General features: G+C 36.2%; 1 protein-coding gene and 1 long non-coding RNA gene across 8 annotated transcripts in view; one reads left to right on the forward strand and one right to left on the reverse strand.

Moving 5' to 3' along the window:
• The window catches only part of LOC142152875 (protocadherin gamma-B7-like), a 420,392-nt gene that overhangs the window by 237,223 nt on the left and 157,246 nt on the right, over positions 1–25,923 (forward strand). The window lies entirely within an intron of this gene.
• Positions 9,088–16,267, reverse strand: LOC142152876 (uncharacterized). 2 transcript variants are annotated; one of them, XR_012691410.1, is made up of 3 exons: positions 16,253–16,267; positions 15,835–16,076; positions 9,088–9,130 (listed from the first exon to the last, which is right to left on the reverse strand). It is a non-coding gene; the product is annotated as an uncharacterized LOC142152876 (long non-coding RNA). The 2 variants fall into 2 exon arrangements; XR_012691409.1 differs by lacking the exon at positions 16,253–16,267 and adding an exon at positions 16,209–16,223 and having other exon boundaries at positions 15,835–16,098.

The following is a 25,923-nucleotide window of genomic DNA, read 5'->3' on the forward strand; positions in this document are numbered from 1 at the left end:
TGTTGACAGAGAGAAAGTATCTAGTTATAACATTACAATTTTAGCTACTGACAGAGGATCTCCTCCACTTTCCAGCAGAAGAACCATCAGACTGGAGATATCAGATGTTAATGACAATCCACCAACATTTATGAAATCTACTTATGTTACTTATGTACCAGAGAACAATTTACCAGGAGCCTCAATATACAGTATACAAGCTTCAGATCCTGATACTGGAGACAATGCTAAAATTATTTATTCAATTTCCAGCAGTAATACAGAAGATCTCCCAGTGTCCTCTTATCTGTCCATCAATATAGAGACTGGAGTTCTCTATGCTCAGAGATCATTTGATTATGAGCAGCACAAGGAGTTTCTAATACAAGTAACTGCTAGAGACAATGGATCCCCATCTCTGAGCAGCAATGTCACATTAATTATCCGTATAGTGGATCAGAATGATAATGCTCCAAAAATCCTGTACCCATCACCAGAAAGTCGTGGACCGGGTGTGTTTGAGATGGTCCCTTTTACCTCTGAACAAGGATCATTAATAACTAAGGTGGTTGCAGTGGATGCAGACTCTGGACATAATGCCTGGCTCTCTTATCACTTCATACATGTGTCAGAACCATCTCACTTTATCATTAGTCAGCACACGGGTGAAATCAGGACATCACGTGTCTTTCAAGAGAAGGATGTATTGAAACACAAGGTTGTGGTGATGGTAAAGGACAATGGAGATCCCTCTCTCTCAGCTACAGTCACCTTGAGTCTCGTCGTTGCAGATAACTTTCAACAGGTGGTTCCCAAACTCACCAATCAGATCAATAATGAAGATTCACATTCAAATTTACAATTATATCTAGTCATAGCCCTTGTGCTGATTTCCTTGTTATTTATTGTTACTGTCATGTTGGCCATTATATCAAAATGCAGAGAATCTAAACCTTCACCAACTTTTGGATCTCTAAGTACAAGTTTGTATCCTCCAGTGGACCCCAGGATGCTCTCCATGTACAGTGATGGGACTTTACCTCTTCCCTACTCATACAATGTGTGTGTAGCTTTGGATTCAACTGCAGATGACTTTACTTATATCACATCTAACCAAAATGTCCCTGTGGACAATCTTATTGATGCTGATGATTCAGGACTTGGAAATGAAAGTTTAAAACAAACATTGCCGCCTAGCAGTGTCATTGAGGTGAGTTCATGTAGTTCATGTAAATATAATCTATGTATGTATTAATTCAATTGGAATTTAATTTCCCAACTATTTTTTCTCTTTGAGTATTATAAAAAAGATGGATTTTTTCATTTGACATATGGTACAATGCATCACATCGGATGATGAGAACATTCCACAATGTAATATACTCTATGGTCTGGGGGCATCTAGTGATTAGAACTCATCACACAGTCAGTGATGTCACTGGGTCATTCCATGTCAGTTTAACCAGGGTTGTCCACCACCCATCTCAGATTTCTACAAAAAATTTTTAGTTAAGAGAGGATGTCAAAACAACTATTTCTGCCAAATATCTCGACTGTCTGACAATTAGTTGATTATTGATTTTTCAATTTATTAAATAATTTACTAATTGCGACTTCTTTATCCAGTTTATTTAAAGTATCACGGGTGTTTATTAAGGAATCAACCAAAATTTGGACCCCTAAGGTAAATCTTCCTCCTGAATCCAAAAATCCCAAATCATGTTTTTTGGGCTGATCTGACGTGGAATGACCCCACTGATAAATGTTTACTAAGTGAATAAGAAGCAGACTGCACTGTTATTCATTAATAACATTACAGTTGCTTCTCCTTCAGTAAACTGTATGCACAGGTTTGAGTCCTGGGAACTTGAATTATGAACTCTCTACATATTTACCAATACAGTCTGCTTAGCAACTGAGGACTGTATAATAAGCTACACCATAACTGGATCATCCATTGAGCAACTTAGTCTCCCGTCTAGGGCTCAGAGGGCATCTAGGGCCAAGATTACCCTTACCTGGTATTTTATTTTGTTTTATAAATGATGACGGCCAAAAAAGTATGTTGATGAGAGCCCCATGGGGTCTTAGTCTGACTCTGGGCTTGATAGTTGAGTCTGTAAAATATACTGAACATCTCTGGGGGAAAAAGAAACCCTGTGAGTTTGTCCTGGCTGCCAAAAATATACTTCATATTGCTTCACTACGCAGATAATTCATTTGTTTTCTTGCTGGATAAAGTATGAGTTGTAACCTTAATCTCATACTGAGTTTTGACTTGTCTGCTTTTAAAATTTGGAAAAAAAAAATTCTAAACAATTTCTTACAATTATGATAAGAGCAATCTGATAGGCAAACTTGTACATGTTATTGTTTAGAATTATTAGTTGATATGAATCAGCTGGATAACCATATTGTTAAAAGTGATGATGTGAAATTTAATAAATTAGGGTTGAATTTATTTAACTAAAAGTCTTCCCTGTAATTATTATTTAAGTGGTTAGCTTTCTATAACTGAAGTACGTTGTAATTAAGCAAATCATTAAACAAGATCAGTCAGTCATTTATAAAATTTTATCGGATATAATAATGAATTTATACACTTTACAAAAATATGTTGCTTGTTTTAAAACAATAATTGATAATAAAAAATAATTTCACAGTACTTCCAAAGATTATCTTTGTATTATATAACGGCACTTTTGGAAGGCCTGACTTTCTACAGAATACACGTTGATATTTTATTTTGGTGTAATCTCCTAATTCTTAAAGTAGTGAAGAGATAAACGGATTATGCAATCCATATCATAATAATTGCTCTTTTTCTTTTTGCCAGCAAAGTCTCTCAAAAATCATATTTTTGGCCTATTTCTTAAATTGTGCAAAGCCAGACATTTGCCTACAACTGGCCACAAAATACTTTGCCAGGTCAGACCTGGTGATGACCATGGTTTCTTATTGGCAAATTTTCTCTCAGAAACCTGAGCCAAATACTAGTTTGAATTCTTTGCAAGTTTACATCATGTCTTTCCCAAGATATGTTGTTTACAGTTTACTTTGCCAGTTTCCTCCAATGATTCACTTGTCTTTGGCAATTTTACACTTCGCTGTTTGGAAATTTTGAAAAATATAATAATTTCTTTGTGATTTGAAGTAAAGTAAAATCACAATTATATGGCTAATGCCCCAATGTAATTATTTGAACCATTTGCAAAAAGTCAAAAGTGCGATTGTGGGTCATGTATGGGGTAATATCAGTGCAAGCGATTCTATTTATAACAAACAATAGAAATGAAATTCTAATCAATAAATCAGTTGCTTATATAATCCTAATTGTTGGGCAGCATGGTGGCTCAGTGGTTAGCACTTCTGCCTCACAGCACTGGAGCCATGAGTTCAATTCCCGACTATGGTCTTATCTGTGTTGAGATTGTATGTTCTCCCCGTGTTTGCGTGGGTTTCCTCCGGGTGCTCCAGTTTCCTCCCACACTCCAAAAACATACTAGTAGGTTCATTATCTGCTATCAAAATTGACCTTAGTCTCTGTGTGTGTGTCTGTGTGTGTTAGGGAATTTAGACTGTAAGCTCTAATGGGCCAGGGACTGATTTGAGTGACTTCTCTTTACAGCGCTGCATAATTAGTGGCTCTATAGAAATAGCTGATGATAATGACGCTAAACACGCTTCAGAAAGCAAATATTAAGTCTGTGGTGTCTATAATTTTGTCAGTGATATTTCTTTCCATTGTCTGATTTAAAAGGATATACAGTATTGAATTCAAAATGAAAAACAAATCTTCGGAAATATTAACAATGAAAGAATTGTGTAGACCAAATAACTGTTGTAATCTCAATTTATGTTTAAAGGAAATTGTGAGCTATTGAAAAAATTGCAATGGTGCCAATATTTTTGGCCATGACTGTACATGCCATAGGTTTAGGACTCCTGTGCTCTAATTAAAGTATGTTTTTTTAAATCTTGAGTTCCTCCATTTTGTGCTGCACCTGCTCATCACTTTACTGTCAGGTGCATTAGCAGCCTTAACACTGTACAACTAATGTTCCTTTAAGTTGTATTGTTCTATAATGTTTTAGGAATTCCATTGCTTAAGCTGGAAAAACTTCCAATATTTCATAAATAGGCAGAATAAGGTGGAATGGAATCTTTAGTCCAACTGATAATTTTTCTGTGTTTTACCTATAGAGCTTTGGGACTTATGTGCCAGTCAGCCACACTTGTACACACTCTGGTTATTATATAATGGTGATCATTAACATTGTCTTATAACGTTTTGGGAACGAACATATTCCAGCAACTCTCACTCTCATTACATCTTCTAATACAGAGTGTTGTGATGTTACATTCTAAAACATACTTTAAAATCAACAGTTACAGTTGAACCAATCTCAAGTGAATGACATAATGCACAAGGAAGTTTTTATTTATAAAGCAAATCATTTCTGCACAATAACTTATGTTTGTTAGCAAATGTATACTTTCAGTATATTTTAACATGAATTTGGATAATTAGAAGTCACTTATAATGTTTTCAATTTTGACCACTTTAATAATTTCAAACTAAATCCCTTGTAATTATTTTTTTTGTTTTAATTTAACTGATAACGTTATAGTTGTAGTCATCTATGAAAAGAGATTTTTTTTATCTTTATTACATTGGTTAAATAGTGGTTTAAATACAATAATTACTAATATCTGCATCAAAATTGTGTATTTGTATTAAGAGAGAGAATACTTTGAAAATAAATTCTCAGCACTGCAGTTCCTCAGTTTCACCTCAGAGCGCCGCTGTTTAACCAATAAGGAGAAGAATACAGAACTGGAGATCCACTGGTATTTTCATCACTCACACACACTGCAGATCTGCAGGAAGACACACAGCCATTTTCTGGATTCTCCATACACAGAATACAGGATATTTCATCTTATTTTAAGAATCAATTGGATTTATACCTACAATATGTTCTAATACACTGGATTATAAACACTGATCATCAAAAGGATTATTTTTATTGAAGAATCCAGGTCCTTAGGATGGCTGAGATGAAACCTCATACACAGACATACAAAGGAATCAGATGGCAAGTAATATTTTCCTTCTTATTTTCTTGGCTGTGTCATTCAGTCTCTGGTCAGATTCATTATTCCATTGTAGAAGAAATGAGAAAAGACTCTGTTATAGCAAATATTGCAAAAGACATTGGATTAGATATTAAACAGCTGTCATCTAGAAAACTGAGAATTGATTCCCATGTTTCAGAGAAATATTTTTATATAATACTAGATACTGGAAATCTATATGTTAAGGACAGGATAGACAGAGAGACACTGTGTGGGACAGCAGCTACCTGCTTCCTAACCTTTGATGCAGTGGTTGAAAATCCCTTAAATGTTTTCAGTGTCAGTATAGAAATTCAGGATATAAATGATAATTTCCCAAGATTTGTCCCCAACACATTCACTTTAGATGTTATTGAATTTGCATCACCTGGAACAAAATTTGTATTACAAAGTGCAGAAGATCCAGACATTGGTATTAATTCAGTGCAGACATACAGGCTCAGTGATAATCAGCATTTTACACTGAGTGAGAAGACCAGAACAGATGGGAGTAAATATCCAGAACTTGTGTTAGAGAAACCTTTAGATAGAGAAACACAAAACATTTATCAGTTAGTGCTGACTGCACTAGATGGAGGAAATCCTATTAGATCTGGAACTGCTTCAATAAAAATAATTGTTACTGATGTTAATGATAATGTCCCTGTTTTTACTGAACAAATATATAAAGCCATTGTGAAGGAAAATACTCCAATCAATACAACTGTGATCAGTATTTTAGCAAATGACCCAGATGAAGGTATCAATGGACAGATCACATATTCTTTACGTGAAACATCAGGTAATGCCCATTATACAGGTACATTCAGTATTCATTCTACAACTGGTGATATTATTATAAACAAAATTTTGGATTTTGAAATGACAAGAAATTATGAGCTGACTGTACAAGCAAAGGATGGAGGCGGCCTTATCGCCCATTCCAAAGTATTAATAGAAGTAACAGATGAGAATGACAACGCACCTGAGATATCTATCACATCATTATCTAGTCCTATTCCTGAGGATTCTACACCTGGAACAGTGATAGCTCTGATTAAAGTTCATGATTTTGATACAGGAAAGAATGGAGAAGTTGATTGCAGCATCATGGAAGAAGTGCCTTTTAGTTTATTAGTATCTACTAATAGTTATTATAGAATAGTTACAGCAACTAATGTGAACAGAGAGAAATTATCTAGTTATAACATCACAATATTATCTACTGACAGAGGATCTCCACCACTTTCCAGCAGAAGAACCATCAGACTGGAGATATCAGATGTTAATGACAATCCACCAATATTTATAAAATCTACTTATGTTGCTTATGTACCAGAGAACAATTTACCAGGAGCCTCAATATACAGTATACAAGCTTCAGATCCTGATACTGGAGACAATGCTAAAATTATTTATTCAATATTCAGCAGTAATACAGAAGATCTCCCAGTGTCCTCTTATCTGTCCATCAATATAGAGACTGGAGTTCTCTATGCTCAGAGATCATTTGATTATGAGCAGCACAAGGAGTTTCTAATACAAGTAACTGCTATAGACAATGGATCCCCATCTCTGAGCAGCAATGTTACATTAATTATCCGTATAGTGGATCAGAATGATAATGCTCCAAAAATCCTGTACCCATCACCAGAAAGTGGTGGACCAGCTGTGTTTGAGATGGTCCCTTATGCCTCTGAACAAGGATCATTAATAACTAAGGTGGTTGCAGTGGACGCAGACTCTGGACATAATGCCTGGCTCTCTTATCACTTCATACATGTGTCAGAACCGTCTCACTTTATCATTAGTCAGCACACGGGTGAAATCAGGACATCACGTGTCTTTCAAGAGAAGGATATATTGAAGCACAAGGTTGTGGTGATGGTGAAGGACAATGGAGACCCCTCTCTCTCAGCTACAGTCACCTTAAGTCTCGTTGTTGCAGATAACTTTCAACAGGTGGTTCCTAAACTCAATAATCAGATCAATAATGAAGATTCACAATCTAATTTGCAATTATATCTAGTCGTAGCCCTTGTGCTGATTTCCTTGTTATTTATTGTTACTGTTATGTTGGTCATTATATCAAAATGTAGAGAATCAAAACCTTCACCAACTTTTGGATCTCTAAGTACAAGTTTGTATCCTCCAGTGGACCCCAGGATGCTCTCCATGTACAGTGATGGGACTTTACCTCTTCCCTACTCATACAATGTGTGTGTAGCTTTGGATTCAACTGCAGATGACTTTACTTATATCACATCTAACCAAAATGTCCCTGTGGACAATCTTATTGATGCTGATGATTCAGGACTTGGAAATGAAAGCTTAAAACAAACTTTGCCACCTGGCAGTGTCATTGAGGTGAGTTCATTTAAATATCATTTAGGTGTGTATCGAAGTAAATGGAAGATTAATGCATACAGCAATTTCATTTTATTAGACCTTTGTAAAAAGCTAATATATTACATATAGCAATTCATTGTATCATACAATGCATCACCTAGGATGCTCAGGACATTCTACGGTGGGATATATTGTATGGTTTGGGAACAGCTAGTGAATAATAAATTTAGTAATTGACTGGTACAGTCATATGAATAAGATTTAACCAGCACCGTGATCCGTTTTTAATTCTATCGTTTTTTTCTCCATCAGTAAACTGTATGCACTGCTGATCCCTTAGAACTTGAACAATAAACACAGGACATATTTCCTATACAAAGTGTTGACCAACTAAATGCTGCATAATAGGTTTGACAGTTTGGTCTGTGTAATATGCTGGACATTGGTGCTGTATATAATACTATGTTTGCTGCTCAAAATATCTTATTAGATTCCTAGATCTGGAAAAACATTAAAACCTGCAGGATTACCCTAGCTACTAATTGTATATATAACTTCCTTGCACCGAAAATTGAACACCTCCCAACATTTGAGTAGGCTGCATCAGGACAGGGCATAGTCACGGCCCGAAGGGGGCGTTGCTGCTCTCCCAGGGGCATGCCTGGCGCATTTGAAGCACAAGACTTTTCTCCCATTCTCTCTTCCCCTCCTCTCCAAAACCCTTCATTGCCCTGTTCATCACTGCTATGTGCAGCAGTGAACAGAATATCTCACAACTTTTCCACCAATCAGGACAAAACTGTCCCCATTGGGATGGCAGGAGAGAGCCCTCAGATCGGGTCTGTCCTGCCTAGATCTGGACAGTTGCTATGTCATTTCTTTCTTGTTTTGCAGAATAAAGTTTAGGTTGGAATCTTAGCTTCATAATAAGTTTGGACTTGTGTGCTTTTACATTTGGAGATCATTATTCACAATCAACTGTAAGAATTATGATTAGTGCAGTTTAACATGCATTCTGTTATTTCTATTGTTTACAGTGTTATTGAATATGAATTAGTTTCAGTAGCGTATTTTTAAAAAACAATGGTGTGAAAATGCAAGAAATTATTGTTTAATTGAATCATCTGAAGTTATAGTTTTTAAAAGTTTAGTGTTCCATAACTGAAGCTTGTTGTAATCAAGTAACTAGATTAAAACTAAGAAATAAATTCAGTTATTTATAAACGGTTAAATTTGACATGGAAATAATTTATAAATTTTCCATAAATGTTTTTCCTGTAAAAGAAAAATGATACAACATCCATTGCATAGTACTTATAGGGTTTTGGATTAATTTTCTATTTGTTTATTAAACTTTTATGAGCTTGAGGTCTAGTCAAACTATTCTATAATATTTGGTTTAGCTGACATCTTACATTATTAAAGTAGTAAAGAGATAAACTGATTATGGAATACATTGCTCTTTTTCGTTTTCTCAGTAAAGTCTTCTAATACTCATATTCTTTGCCTATTTCTTATATTGGGCCCAGGTTCGCATGTAAATAAAGATCATATTGTTTGTACAAAGCCACTTCTCCAGTTATTTTACCTAAAACTGGACAAAAATATATATACTGTGCCCTGTGAGACTTGTGATGATTGTGGTGATTATTGTGTACAGACCTGGTGATGATTGTGGTGAGACCTGGTGATGATTGTGGTAAGACTTGGAGAGGATTGTGGTCAGACCTGGTATTGAATGTGGTTCGACCTGGTGATGATTGTGGTCAGACCTGGTGATGAGTGTGGTCAGACCTGGTGATGATTGTGATGAAAGCTGGTGATGATTGTGGTCAAACCAGGTGATGACTGTGGTCAGATCTGGTGATGATTGTGGTCAGACTTGGTGATGATTGTGGTCAGACCTGGGGGTAAATGTATGAAAGTCCGTTTTTTTTAACTCGCCGGAAATCAGCAACTTTGCAGCTAAAATTTAAAGCAGCGATGGCTTGTAAAGGCAAGTTTGGTATATCAAGCCATCGCCGCTTTAAATTTTAGCTGCAAAGTCGCCGATTTTCGGCGAGTTGAAAAAACTGGACTTTCATACATTTACCCCCTGGTAATGATTGTGGACAGACCTGGTGATGAATGTGGACAGACCTGGGGATGATTGTGATCAGACTTGGTGATGAATGTGGACAGACTTGGTGATGATTGTGGTCATGCCTGGTGATGATTGTGGTCAGACCTGGTGATGAGTGTGGTCAAACCAGGTGATGACTGTGGTCCGTTCTGGTGATGATTGTGGGCAGACCTGGTGATGAGTGTGGACAGACTTGGTGATGACTGTGGACAGACCTGGGGATGATTGTGATCAGACTTGGTGATGAATGTGGACAGACTTGGTGATGATTGTGGTCATGCCTGGTGATGATTGTGGTCATGCCTGGTGATGATTGTGGTCAGACCTGGTGATTATTGTGATCAGACCTGGGGATGATTGTGATCAGATCTGGGGATGATTGTGGTCAGACCTGGAGATGATTGTGGTCAGACCTGGTGATTATTGTGATCAGACCTGGGGATGATTGTGATCAGATCTGGGGATGATTGTGGTCAGACCTGGAGATGATTGTGGTCAGACCTGATGATTTTTGTAGACAGACCTGGCGATGGTTGTCTGCCTATGGTAAATGTCCTGCTATCAAACCTGAGTCAGCTGCTACTCTAGTTTGAGTACTTTACTTCTAGTACTTCACTTGTCTCCTACCAAAGCACTTTGTGAAATATCCAAAAATCACCACTACATAGCATATAACACAGTTTAATAGTTAGAACCCTGAACTAAAAATATAAAATGCAAATTTGGTTTCAGTATGGCGTACAACTATGGCAAGGTCTGGATATCAAGCAATATAAATTCCATTCTAATCAATAAAGCTGTCTGAATATTCCTAATACAAATAAGAAAAAATCAAACATACGTCTCAGACGTTTAGGCCTCCCATGAGATTTGATTGCTGGAAATGTTCCCTTTAAAATATTGGTAAGATGCAAATCTCTGAAGCTTACAGGTTTAAATAACTATTATAACTATGGTTCTATATCAGTTTTAAAGCATTTGGTGCACAGAAGGAAGCATGGGGTGGCTTTAGTGGCTCAAGCAATATCTGTATCAAACACTGTAATTATCCTGTATCTCTACCTGGAAAAATGGGAAGTTTAGGTATATTTGTTATACAAGGTCATATGTTTTCATGCACTTCCTTGCAGTGTGTACTTTGTTGCTCTGTCATCCAATGGAACATTTTTATATAAAGATCCGAAGGGGTATTTATGCAGATGTTATACATCGAAAAACATATCTCCATCATTAGCCTAATTGGAAAACTGTGGAGTATTCCACTATAAACAGTGACTTGGTTTCCCGCATATTATTTCAAAAAGATTAGATCAGATATATTTTTCTCATATTTGGGCTTGTTAAGCAATATTGAACATTATTATTAATAATGCGACAGACCAATACTTCTAATGAAGCTAGAGTGGAACATTTGGAATCAAAGAAATAGATTTTTTAAAAGAAGTGTAGTGATACAGTGTGTGATAACGTACCTTTAAATAACATCAGTGCTAAAGGAATATTGAAAATACAGTTGATCCAATGTTCTATTAGTATCTCTTAGTAGACAATATTTAGAAAAAAAACATATTGTTCTTGTTATTTTATTTCTTAATATCTTGTGTTCCCATATTTTGTTCTGCACCTGCTCATCACTCTACCATCAGGTACATAACATTCTGTACAATGGAAAATGTATAATTAAATGCAATATTTACTGCAATACTTTTCAGAGTTTTATAAATGTGGTTGTCCATTGGGTGCTCCAGTTTATCTACCACTCCAGAAACATACTGCTAGGTAAATTGGTTCCTGACGAAATATGTGTGTGTGTGTTTATGTGGTAGGAAATACAGATTTTAAGCTCCCAGGGTGCAGGGACTGATATGGATGATTAAATATTATCTGCAAAACGCTGAGTAATATGTAGGTGCTATATAAATAAAGGGAGAGTCTGGGCCACATAGCAATTGTTTGTGGGCAAATTTATACTTTTATGCATTCATGAGTAAGAGTCACATATGATGTTTTATACCACTACACCGAGTTCAATCTAAATCCTCTGTAATTAAACATATATTTTACTGTGACTGCTAAAGTTGTCTCGGCAAATGCATATAAAAATCAAATTGTTTGTAATTTTTTGTATACTTCATGTATACAAATAGCTAACTTGTTTTCATTACATTTGTTAAATGTCAGTATAAATGTGCTAATTAGAAATATCTGCATTAATACAGTGTATCTGTATCAGAAATATTTTGTTTTGAAAATAAATTCTTAGAACTGCAGTTCCTCAGTTTCACCTCAGAGCGCCGCTGTTTAACCAATAAGGAGAAGAATACAGAACTGGAGATCCACTGGTATTTTCATCACTCACACACACTGCAGATCTGCAGGAAGACACACAGCCATTTTCTGGATTCTCTCTGCACAGAATACAGGATATTTCATTTTATTTTCAGAATTAATTGGACTCATAACTATATTTTTTCCAACACACTGGATTACAAATACCATCAAAAGGATTATTTCTGTTCAAGAATTCAGGATCTTAGGATGGCTGAGATGAAACCTCATACACAGACATACAAAGGAATCAGATGGCAAGTAATATTTTCCTTCTTATTATCTTGGCTGTGTCATTCAGTCTCTGGTCAGATTCATTATTCCATTTTAGAAGAAATGAGAAAAGACTCTGTTATAGCAAATATTGCAAAAGATCTTGGATTAGATATTAAACAGCTGTCATCTAGAAAACTGAGAATTGTATCACGTGTATCAGAGAAATATTTTTATGTAAATCTAGATAATGGAAATCTATATGTTAAGGACAAGATAGACAGAGAGACACTGTGTGGGACAGCAGCTACCTGCTTCCTAACCTTTGATGCTGTGGTTGAAAATCCATTAAATGTTTTCACTGTCAAAATAGAAATTGAGGATCTAAATGATAATTCCCCAAGATTTGTTCCCAACACATTCACTTTAGATGTTATTGAATTTGCATCACCTGGAACAAGATTTGCTTTGCAAACTGCAGGAGATGCAGACATTGGTAATAATTCAGTGCAGACATACAGGCTCAGTGATAATCAACATTTTACACTGAGTGAGAAGACCAGAACAGATGGGAGTAAATATCCAGAACTTGTGTTAGAGAAACCTCTAGATAGAGAAACACAAAACATTTACCAATTAGTGCTGACTGCACTAGATGGAGGAAATCCTATTAGATCTGGAACTGCTTCAATTAAAATAATTGTTAGTGATGGTAATGATAATGTCCCTGTGTTTACTGAAGAAATATATAAAGCCATTGTGAAGGAAAATACTCCAATCAATACAACTGTGATCAGTATAATTGCACATGACCAAGATGAAGGTATCAATGCACAGATCACATATTCTTTACGTGAAACATCAGATAATGTCCATCATACAGGTACATTCAGTATTCATTCTACAACTGGTGATATTGCAACAAATAGATATTTGGATTTTGAAAGGACAAGAAATTATGAGCTGACTGTACAAGCAAAGGATGGAGGCGGCCTTATCGCCCATTCCAAAGTGTTAATAGAAGTAACAGATGAGAATGACAACGCACCTGAGATATCTATCACATCATTATCTAGTCCTATTCCTGAGGATTCTGCACCTGGCACAGTGATAGCTCTGATTAATGTTCATGATCGCGATACAGGAAAGAATGGAGAAGTTGATTGCAGCATCATGGAAGAAGTACCTTTTAGTTTAATAGTATCTACTAATAGTTATTATAGAATAGTTACAGCAACTAATGTGAACAGAGAGAAAGTATCTAGTTATAATATCACCATTTTAGCCACTGACAGAGGATCTCCCCTACTTTCCAGCAGAAGAACTATCAGACTGGAGATATCAGATGTTAATGACAATCCACCAATATTTATGAAATCTACTTATGTTGCTTATGTACCAGAGAACAATTTACCAGGAGCCTCAATATACAGTATTCAAGCGTCAGACCCTGATACTGGAGACAATGCTAAAATTATTTATTCAATATTCAGCAGTAATACAGACGATCTCCCGGTGTCCTCTTATCTGTCCATCAATATAGAGACTGGAGTTCTCTATGCTCAGAGATCATTTGATTATGAGCAGCACAAGGAGTTTCTAATACAAGTAACTGCTAGAGACAATGGATCCCCATCTCTGAGCAGCAATGTTACATTAATTATCCGTATAGTGGATCAGAATGATAATGCTCCAAAAATCCTGTACCCATCACCAGAAAGTGGTGGACGAGCTGTGTTTGAGATGGTCCCTTTTTCCTCTGAACAAGGATCATTAATAACTAAGGTGGTTGCAGTGGACGCAGACTCTGGACATAATGCCTGGCTCTCTTATCACTTCATACATGTGTCAGAACCATCTCACTTTATCATTAGTCAGCACACGGGTGAAATCAGGACATCACGTGTCTTTCAAGAGAAGGATATATTGAAACACAAGGTTGTGGTGATGGTGAAGGACAATGGAGACCCCTCTCTCTCAGCTACAGTCACCTAAGTCTCGTTGTTGCAGATAACTTTCAACAGGTGGTTCCTAAACTCAGTAATCAACTCAAAGATGAAGATTCACAATCTAATTTGCAATTATATCTAGTCGTAGCCCTTGTGCTGATTTCCTTGTTATTTATTGTTACTGTTATGTTGGTCATTATAACAAAATGTAGAGAATCAAAACCTTCACCAACTTTTGGATCTCTAAGTACAAGTTTGTATCCTCCAGTGGACCCCAGGATGCTCTCCATGTACAGTGATGGGACTTTACCTCTTCCCTACTCATACAATGTGTGTGTAGCTTTGGATTCAACTGCAGATGACTTTACTTATATCACATCTAACCAAAATGTCCCAGTGGACAATCTTATTGATGCTGATGATTCAGGACTTGGAAATGAAAGTTTAAAACAAACTTTGTCACCTAGCAGTGTCATTGAGGTGAGTTCATTTAAATATATCCTATGTATGTATTGAAGAAAATGGAAGCTTAATGTGTTCAGCAGTTTAATTTGTTAAAGTGTTGACCAACTGAGTACTGCATAATATGTTTGACAGTTTGGTCTGTGTAATATGCTGGACATTGGTGCTGTATAGAATACTATGTTTGCTGCTCAAAATTTCTTATTAGATTCCAAGATCTGGAAAAACATTTAACCCTGCAGGATTACCCTAGTTACCAATTGTATATATAACTTCCATGCACAGAAAACTGAATACCTCCCAGCAATTGGGTAGGCAGCATCAGGGCGGGGTATGGTAACGGCCCAATGGGGGCGTGGCCACTGCCCCGAGGTTGTCTCTAGCACTTTTGAAGCGCAAAACTTTCCCGCCATCCTCTCTTCCCCTCCTTTGCAAATCCATTTATTGCATTGTTCATCGTTGCTCATTGCAACAGTTAACAGAATACCTAACAACTTTCCCACCGATCAGGGCAAAGCTGTTTCGATTGGGATAACGGGAGAGAGCCCTCAGATCGGGTCTGTCCTGCCTAGATCTGCACAGTTGCTATGTCATTTCTTTCTTGTTTTGCAGAATAAAGTTTGGGTTTGAATCTTAGTTTCATAATAAGCTTGGACTTGTGTGCTTTTACATTTTGAGATAATTATTCTCAGTCAACTGTAAGAATTACGATTAGTGCAGTTTGACATGTATTTTGTTATTTTTATTGTTTATAATGGTATTGTTATGAGTTAGTTTCAGTAGTGTATTATTAAAAATCAGTGGTGTGAAAATGCAAGAAATTAGTGTTTAATTGAATCATCTAACATTGCCATCTGAAGTTATAGTATTTAAAAAGCTAACGTTCCATATCTTAAGCTTGTAGTAATCATATAACTAGATTAAAACTAGATTCAGTTATTTATAAGATTTGATGAGGTAATACATTTATACATTTGCTATGAATATGTTTCTTGTTTAAAAAAATTATACAACATCCATTTCATAGTACTTACAGATTTTTGGATTCATTTTCTATAAGTTTATCAAACTTTTAAGAGCCTGAAGTTTAACCAAAATATTCTATACCATTTGGTTTAGCTGACATCTTTATTAAAGCAGGTAAGAGACAAACTGATTATTAAATACATTGCTCATTTTCTTTTTCTCATATTCTATTGTTTCTTATTTTGTGCCCAGGTTCGGATGTAAATAAAGACTATATTTTTAGTAGCCATTCCTCCAGATATTTTACCTAAAACTGGGCAAAAAAATATATACTTTGCATTCACAGACCTGGTGATGATTGTGGTCAGACCTGGTGATGATTGTGGTGAGACCTGGTGATGATTGTGGTCAGACCTGGTTATGAATGTGGTGAGACCTGGTGATGATTGTGGTCAGACCTGGTGAAGATTGTGGTGAGACCTGGAGATGATTGTGGTGAGTCCTGGTAATGATTGTGGTCTGATCTGGTGATGATTGTGGTCAGACCTGGTGATGATCATGGTGAGACCTGGTGATGATCGTGGTCAGTCCTGGTGATGATTGTGTTGAGAACTGGTGTTGAATGTGGTCAGACCTGGAGATGATTGTATTCAGACCTGGGGATGATTGTGCTGAGACCTGGTTATGTCCGTGGTGAGAACTGGTGATGATTTGGGTCAGACCTGGTGATGATTGTGGTCAGACCTGGTGATGATTGTGGTCAAACCTGATGATGATTGTGGTGAGACCTGGTGATTTTTGTGGTTGCTTAGGGCAAATGTCCTCCTATCAAACTTGAGTCAGATGCTACTCTAGTTTGAATGCTTCTAGTTCCTTACTTGTCTGCTAGTAAAGCTATGGCTTCCATGAAATTATTATTTATTATTATTGTAGATTTGTAAAGAGCCACAGTGTTCTGCAGCGCCGTACAGTAGGGAAAACAGGATATACATAAAACAGGATATACATAAAACAGGAACATACATGATAGACAAAATAGATGCAGACATGAAAACAAAGGGTAGGAAGATTTGATTGCTGGAAATGTTCCTTTTAAAATATTCATCATCATCATCACCATTTATTTGTATAGCGCCATTGATTCCGCAGCGCTGTACAGAGAGCTCATTCACATCAGTCCCTGCCCCATTGGGGCTTACAGTCTAAATTCCCTAACACACATGCACACACACACACACAGAAAGAGAGAGAGACAGAGAGAGACTAGAGTAAAAAAAACTTTTTGATAGCAGCCAATTAACCTTCTAGTATGTTTTTGGAGTGTGGGAGGAAACCGGAGCACCTGGAGGAAACCCACACAAACACAGGGAGAACATGCAGACCCCACACAGTAAATCAGAAGTGCTAACCACTTAGCCACCGTGCCGCCCTTAATATTGGTAAGATGCAGACCTCTGAAGCTTATAGGCTTAAATAACTATTAACTATACTTTTATATCTATTTTACAGCATTTGGTGCACAGAAGGAAGCATGGGGTGGTTTTAATGGCTCAAAGTCTGTATAAAATACTGTAGATATCCTGTATTTCTACTTCGGAAAATGAGAGCTTTACATCAATTTGTTATACAAGGTGATATGTTTTCAGTTACTATGCATTACTTTGGAATGTGTACTTTGCTGTTATATCACCCAATTGATCATTTTTATATAAAGATCTGATGGGTTATTTCTGCAATTATTTTACATTGAGAAAGCATATCTCCATCATTAGCCTAATTGTAAATCTGTGGAGTAATCCACTACAAACAAAATCTCTAAGGAAACAATATTTAGAAAAAAACATATTGTTCTTGTTAGTTTGTTTCTTAATATCTCTTCCCACATTTTGTACTGCACCTGCTCATCACTTTACCAGGTACATAACATTCTGTGCAATGGAAAACTTTGAAATGTTCCGTTAAGATGTTTTCCACTATAAGACTGTATCATTGTCATTGTTTAAGTTGGAAAACCTTTCAATGTCTTCATAAAATATCAAATAAAGTTATATGGAATCTTTAGTGCAACAATTTTCACTGTTTTATAAATAGGTCTTCAAGACTTATAGCATATTTTATGTGGTGTTTAACTACAACTGTATTGACTGGTGATTATATAATGGTTATCACAAACATTACTTTATACAATCTTGGGAAAATAATATGTCACAGCAAATCTTGCTCTTATCTAAACAAATGACATTATAAAGCAGCCAAATTTGAACCTAAATCCCAAGCTGACGGTCAACTGTCCGGTCCTCCTTTTGGATGGGGCACCAAAATGACTGATAGTAGATGCAATGTTTTAAATGGGCCGCTCCCATCAGCTGTATGTCCATTGCACAACAAGGGAATAGGATGGCCCTGCTTTAAGACAAAAGAAATAGTACATGTATGGATTTTTTTATTTATGAAATATACTCAGTATTGTTGTTTCTATTATAATTATCATTTATTTACAAAAATATGCAGCACCATAGTGGGGGGAGTATAGCATATTAAAATGCGTAGAAGACAAACAGCCAAAATGCAGAGCATTCAAGACACATAAATGTAAGACTAGCTAAAATGAAGCACAATAGATCAGGTCACAGTGGTTAGCAATGCCGACCGCTGCAAACAGGACCTATCTGTGTGGAGTTTGTGTGTTCTCCCTGTGTTGGTGTGGGTGTCCATTGGGTGCACCAGTTTATCTCACACTCCAGGAACATACTGCTAGGTTAATTGGTTCCTGACGAAATGTGTGTTTGTGTTCATGTGGTAGGAAATACAGATTGTAAACTCTGAGGAGTCAGGGACTAATGTGACTGAATAAATATTATCTGCAAAGTGTTGCATAATATGTAAGTGCTATATAAATAAAAGGAAAGTCTGGGTCATATTGCGACTGTGGGCAAATTTATAATTTCGTGCTATTTTAACATTCATTTGGATGAGCAAGATATGATGTTTTATACCACTTCACTGAGTTCAATCTGCATCCTCTATAATTAAACTTATATTTTCCTGTGACTGCTAAACTTGTCTCAGCAAATGTATAAAACCAGCAAATTGTTTGTAATTTTTTATTTACTTTTTGTATACAAAACTAATTTGTTTGCTTTACATTTGTTAAATTTCAGTATAAATGTATTTGTTACAAATACCGGCACAAGTACATTTTATCTGAATCAGAAATATTTTGTTTTGAAAATAAAATCTTAGTACTGCAGTTCCTCAGTTTCACCTCAGAGCGCCGCTGTTTAACCAATAAGGAGAAGAATACAGAACTGGAGATCCACTGGTATTTTCATCACTCACACACACTGCAGATCTGCAGGAAGACACACAGCCATTTTCTGGATTCTCCCTCCACAGAATACAGGATATTTCATCTTATTTTCAGAATCAATTGGATTTATAACTATATATTTTCTGACAATTGGATTACAAACACTGACCATCAAAAGGATTATTTTTGCTGAAGAATCCAGGTCCTTAGGATGCCTGATATGGAACCTCATACACAGACATACAAAGGAATCAGATGGCAAGTAATATTTTCCTTCTTATTTTCTTGGCTGTGTCATTCAGTCTCTGGTCAGATTCATTATTCCATTGTAGAAGAAATGAGAAAAGACTCTGTTATAGCAAATATTGCAAAGGACATTGGATTAGATATTAAACAGCTGTCATCTAGAAAACTGAGAATTGATTCCCATGTTTCAGAGAAATATTTTTATGTAAATCTAAATAATGGAAATCTATATGTTAAGGACAGGATAGACAGAGAGACACTGTGTGGGACAGCAGCTACCTGCTTCCTAACCTTCGATGTTGTGGTTGAAAATCCATTAAATGTTTTTAGTGTTAATATAGAAATTAAGGATATAAATGATAATTCCCCAATATTTATTCCTAACACATTCACTTTAGATGTTACTGAATCTGCATCACCTGGAACAAGATTTGTATTAAAAAGTGCAAAAGATCCAGATATTAGTATTAATTCAGTACAGACATACAGGCTCAGTGATAATCAGCATTTTACACTGAGTGAGAAGACCAGAACAGATGGGAGTAAATATCCAGAACTTGTGTTAGAGAAACCTTTAGATAGAGAAACACAAAACATTTATCAGTTAGTGCTGACTGCACTAGATGGAGGAAATCCTATTAGATCTGGAACTGCTTCAATAAAAATTATTGTTACTGATGCTAATGACAATTTCCCTGTATTTACTGAAGAAATATATAATGCCATTGTGGAGGAAAATACTCCAATCAATACAACTGTAATAACTATTATAGCAAATGACCCAGATGAAGGTACCAATGCACAGATCACATATTCTTTAAGTGAAACATCAGATAATTTCCAACATACAGGTACATTCAGTATCCATTCTATTACTGGGGATATCACAACAAATAGAAATTTGGATTTTGAAATGACAAGAAATTATGAGCTGACTGTACAAGCAAAGGATGGAGGCGGCCTTATCGCCCATTCCAAAGTGTTAATAGAAGTAATAGATGACAATGACAATGCACCTGAGATATCTATCACATCATTATCTAGTCCTATTCCTGAGGATTCTGCACCTGGCACAGTGATAGCTCTGATTAAAGTTTGGGATATTGATACAGGAAAGAATGGAGAAGTTGATTGTAGCATCATGGAGGAAGTACCTTTTAGTTTAATAGTATCTACTAATAGTTATTATAGAATAGTTACAACAACTAATGTGAACAGAGAGAAAGTATCTAGTTATAACATCACAATATTATCTACTGACAGAGGATCTCCCCCACTTTATAGCAGAAGAACCATCAGACTGGAGATATCAGATGTTAATGACAATCCCCCAATATTTATGAAATCTACTTATGTTGCTTATGTACCAGAGAACAATTTACCAGGAGCCTCAATATACAGTATACAAGCGTCAGATCCTGATACTGGAGACAATGCTAAAATTATTTATTCAATATTCAGCAGTAATACAGAAGATCTCCCAGTGTCCTCTTATCTGTCTATCAATATAGAGACTGGAGTTCTCTATGCTCAGAGATCATTTGATTATGAGCAGCACAAGGAGTTTCTAATACAAGTAACTGCCAGAGACAATGGATCCCCATCTCTGAGCAGCAATGTTACATTAATTATCCGTATAGTGGATCAGAATGATAATGCTCCAAAAATCCTGTACCCTCCACCAGAAAGTGGTGGACCAGCTGTGTTTGAGATGGTCCCTTTTTCCTCTGAACAAGGATCATTAATAACTAAGGTGGTTGCAGTGGACGCAGACTCTGGACATAATGCCTGGCTCTCTTATCACTTCATACATGTGTCAGATCCATCTCACTTTATCATTAGTCAGCACACGGGTGAAATCAGGACATCACGTGTCTTTCAAGAGAAGGATATATTGAAGCACAAGGTTGTGGTGATGGTGAAGGACAATGGAGACCCCTCTCTCTCAGCTACAGTCACCTTAAGTCTCGTTGTTGCAGATAACTTTCAACATGTGGTTCCTAAACTCAGCAATCAAATCAATAATGAAGATTCTCAATCTAATTTGCAATTATATCTAGTCATAGCCCTTGTGCTGATTTCCTTGTTATTTATTGTTACTGTTATGTTGGTCATTATATCAAAATGTAGAGAATCAAAACCTTCATCAACTTTTGGATCTCTAAGTACAAGTTTGTATCCTCCAGTGGACCCCAGGATGCTCTCCATGTACAGTGATGGGACTTTACCTCTTCCCTACTCATACAATGTGTGTGTAGCTTTGGATTCAACTGCAGATGACTTTACTTATATCACATCTAACCAAAATGTCCCTGTGGACAATCTTATTGATGCTGATGACTCAGGACTTGGAAATGAATGTTTAAAGCAAACGTTATCACCTACCAGTGTCATTGAGGTGAGTTTATTTAAATATAATCTATGTATGTAAATGCCAGGCTTGTATTCTCACCTTTGTAATTACCTTTAAGGGTTAACTTTTACCAGGTTGCTTGAAGCAGCCAAGGGTATCCCATGGGTTGGGGTGAAGCAAGCCTTTATAAGTCTGGGAGACAGGATGTCTCTCTCTCTCTTCCCTTCTGCCCTCCCTATTGATGAGCTTTCTCATTTGCATATGTGTATAGATTTTTTGTCTCCTAATTTAGACATGTCACAGTGCAGACAGCATTTTAATACATGGCACAAGATTTATGTTGGGCCGCAGGTTTCTTCCCCCTTTGATCTTATCTCTGTCTGGGTCACTTGTATTGAATAAGTGCCCTTTAAAGCCAGAAGGGGTTGAGTCTCTCTGACGCCATTAAGTGCTGGGGATTCTGGGCCCACTGGCCATCCCTATGTTTTTGCTGGTATTGACGGGTAGCTGTCACTGCATCTGCTTGCGTTGCCTCCTTTTTTGTATAACAACTAAAACTGTCACCTTAGTGCGCCAAAATGTGTCCGTGTCATTATTTCAGGTCATAAAACTTAAGGAAATGGTAAAGTGGTGCGGGGTGAGGGTATCAGCCTTTTGGCATTTATGCAAATGGTTCTTAGTGGGCCTGATTCTTTAAGGAAAGGAAAGCTAAAAAATGAGTAACTTTTAACATCGGCAAACCATGTTGCAATGCAAGGGGTGCAATGAGTTGATTATTTTGTACATAAGGAAAATACTGGCTGTTTTTTTCATGTAGCACACAAATACTTGATAGGGTTTTTTTTACAATGACATTTAAAGTTGATCTAGGACATGCCCTACCCCAACTATAAATCTGTCCCCACATTTTAATTTTACCTCCCCCTCCAATGCAACATGGTTTTTGCCAAGATGCAAAGTTGCTAATTCTTTTGCTTTCCTTTCCTTAATGAATCAGGCCCAGTGTGTACTGCAATTTTATTTTATTTGAGGTATTTAAAAATATGCAATATTACATATAGCAATTAATTGTATCATACAATGCATCACCTAGGATGCTCAGAACAATCTACTTTGTGATATAGTCTATGGTTTGGGAACAGGTATTAAGTAGTTGATGTTTACTAATTGACCAGTGGAGTCATGTAAAATAGATTTAACCAGCACTGTGATTCGCTACCAATTTTGTAGTTGCTTCTCCATCAGTAAACTGCATTCACTGATCCCTGTAACTTGAACGATAAACACAGGACATATTTGCCTATAGATAATGCTGACCAACTGAGCACTGCATAATAGATGGACAGTTTGTAATATGCTGGACATCGGGGCTGTATAACATACTGTGTTTGCTGCTCAAAATATGTTATTAGAGTCCAAGGTGTGTGGAAAGGCGTTAAAGATCGCAGATTTGCCCTGGCTACCAATGGTATTATAGCTTACTTACAAAGATTATTACATTGTTATTTTACATGGATAAATATGATGTTGGAATCTTATATTCATAATGAGTTTGGACATGTTTCCTTTTCGATTTGGATATAAATATTCTCAATTAATTGAAATAATTATGATTAGTGAAATCTGACATGCCATTCATTTTCTTATTTTTGTTCTTTTTAATTTTATTATTATCAATTAAATTCAGTAGCATATTATTAAATATTAATGGTGTGAAAATGTAAGACACTAGTGATAAGCCCTCTGTAACTGAAGCTTTTCTCCTAAATATACTACAACATTTGGTTTAGCTGACATCTCTATTTGTTTAAGTAGTGACTAGATAAACTGATTATGGAATACATTGCTCATTTTCTTTTTCTCAGTAAATTGTCATAAAATTCATATTTTTTCCTGTTTCTTATATTGTGCCCAAGATCAGATGTAAATAAAGACCATATTATTTGTACAAAGCCACTTCCCCCCGGATATTTTACCTAAAATTGGGCAGAGACATGTCAGACAAGGTGATGATTGTGGTAAGACCTGGTAATGATTGTGGTCAGACCTGGTGATGACTTTGGTTACTTATGGCAAACCAGGGTCAAATGCTACTATAGTTAGAATACTTTGCTAGTTTACTAAATGTTTGCCTCCAGTACTTCAATTGTCTTCTGGTAAAGTTCTTTGTGATACGAGAAGCTCGACTGTATAGAAAATGCCACAATGTAGTTATTAGAACACTTAGGTAAAAATCTAAAATACAAATTTGGTTTCAGTATGGCATACAAGCAGTGAAAGCAACTCTCTAGATAGCAAAAAATGAAAAATCCATTCTATTTAATAAAGCAGTTGTATAGATATGAAAAAAATTAAATATACAGTATGTCCAATAGCTTTTGGGCTCCCACAAGTTGATTACTGGAAATGTTTCATTTAAAATCTTTGTAATATATACATTTATAGATTAAAATAACTGTTAACTAGGGTTCTATAACTATTTGATAGCATTTGGTACACAGAAGGAAGCATGGGGTGGATTTAATGGCTAAATTTCTATCACACACTGGACGTATCCTGAATTTCTACTTTGAAAAATGGGGGCTTGACACAACCATCTAAAACAAGGCCATCTGTTTTTGGTTATTTTACTACAATTTTAGAATTTTTACTTTGTTGCTAAATAACACAAAGGAACGCTTTCATAAAGGGGTATTTCTGCAAAATTTGTACATCGAGAAAGCATATTGCCTTGATTAGCCTACTTATACATCTGTCCACTACAAATATTGACCAGGATTAAAGCATCTTATTTTAAGTGTTAATATATCAGTTATATTTTTCTCATATTAGCTCTTTTTGGAACCTATATGTGTTATCAATACTGCCAGATACAAACCATTACTTCCAATTAAACTTGAGTGGAACATTTGGAGTCAATGGGATATACGTTTAAAAAAAAGAATAGCAATTAAATAGATGATAATGTACCTTCAAATAACGTCTGTAGTAAAGCAATATTTTAACACACAGTTGACCTAATAATCTCATAAATTCAGTATGTAGTAGAAGCATGTTGGTTTTGTTATTATGGGGGTTGTTTACATCCTGGGCGCCCACATTTTGTTCCCATCACTTTACAGTCGGGTGCATAAACATTCTGTACATTGTAAAATGCTGGATAAGTTCCTTTAAGTTGTATTCCACTATAATATTTCATTATTTTCATTGCTTAAGCTGGACAACATTTCAATGTTTTCATAAAATGGTAAATGAGGTGAAATAGGATCTTCAGTATTAGAAATAGGGCTTCAGGACATATTCTTATCTTATTAGCTGTGTGACCACAATTGTATTAACTGTGGTTATTTTATAATGCTGATTGTAAACATTATTTTATAAAACCTTGGGAACAGGACATAACTCCGAAACTCTCACTCTCGTTAACTGTTCTAATGAATAGACAGTGTGGGGCGCTCGTGTAGAGTTGGACACAAATAGCGTTTTCTGCATTTAATACGCTTTTTTATTTCTGCACATACTCACAAAGCACTTGTTACGGTAGCGCCCATTAATAGACTAAGTTGCATCTTGCGATTAGGGCTGATTGCAGCCACTTGCCATTTAAAAGGCGGAACACAGGAAACATGTAAGGGAGTGTTGGAGCAAGTGTGTCTTATGTAGATTATGACTCAGATGCATATGCGTCAGCCAAGAGACAAGAAACTAGCGGGTGCTCGATCACTAGTGTAAGTCACGAGCTGATAGTGATCACGATCAGCTTAGATGCATCCGGTTTAATATGTGTGTGTAAAATGTGTCCTTTTTTTTGGGGCGCAATTTCCGTCTGCATTTTAGACAGAAATTGACGAAATTGGGTCCAACTCTGCATGAGGCCCTGTGTTGTGATTTTATGTTCTAAAACAGATGACACAATGAAGCAGCCAAACAATAGCTCAACGCTCCTGATTATATGGGGTTCAAAAGTGACTAATAGTTGATGCCATGTTTTAACCACCCATCCCATTCTGTGATATCAGCTGTCTGTCCGGGTTAGTACAACAATATAGGATGGCCCTGATTTATGGTGGAAGAAAGAGAATGCATCTGGATATTTTTATTTATTATATACACATATTATTATTATTATTATTATTATTATTATTATTATTATTATTATTATCATAATTATTTTAATGTATTTTTAAGACACAACAGCTATCTGCAGCGCCATACAGTGAGGGAGTATAGCATAATACAATGCATAGTGGACCAGTCCAAACACAGGACATTCAAGAAACATGAATGCAAGAATAGCTGTAAATGAAGCATAATACATGGGGGCACAGTGGTTAGCATTGCTGCCTCACAACAGTGGAGTATTGGGTTTTAATTCTGACCAGGGCACACTATCTGTGTGCTTTGTTCTCATGTTTGCCTGGGTTTCCTCCAGGTGTTCCGATTTTTCCCACATTCCAAAAACATACAAAAAGGTTAATTGGCTCCTGATGAAACTAACCATAATCTGAGAGCATACAATCTAATGGTG

The sequence above is a fragment of the Mixophyes fleayi genome, chromosome 4 (genome assembly GCF_038048845.1).
Source record: "Mixophyes fleayi isolate aMixFle1 chromosome 4, aMixFle1.hap1, whole genome shotgun sequence".
In the NCBI taxonomy this organism is placed as follows: domain Eukaryota; kingdom Metazoa; phylum Chordata; class Amphibia; order Anura; family Limnodynastidae; genus Mixophyes; species Mixophyes fleayi.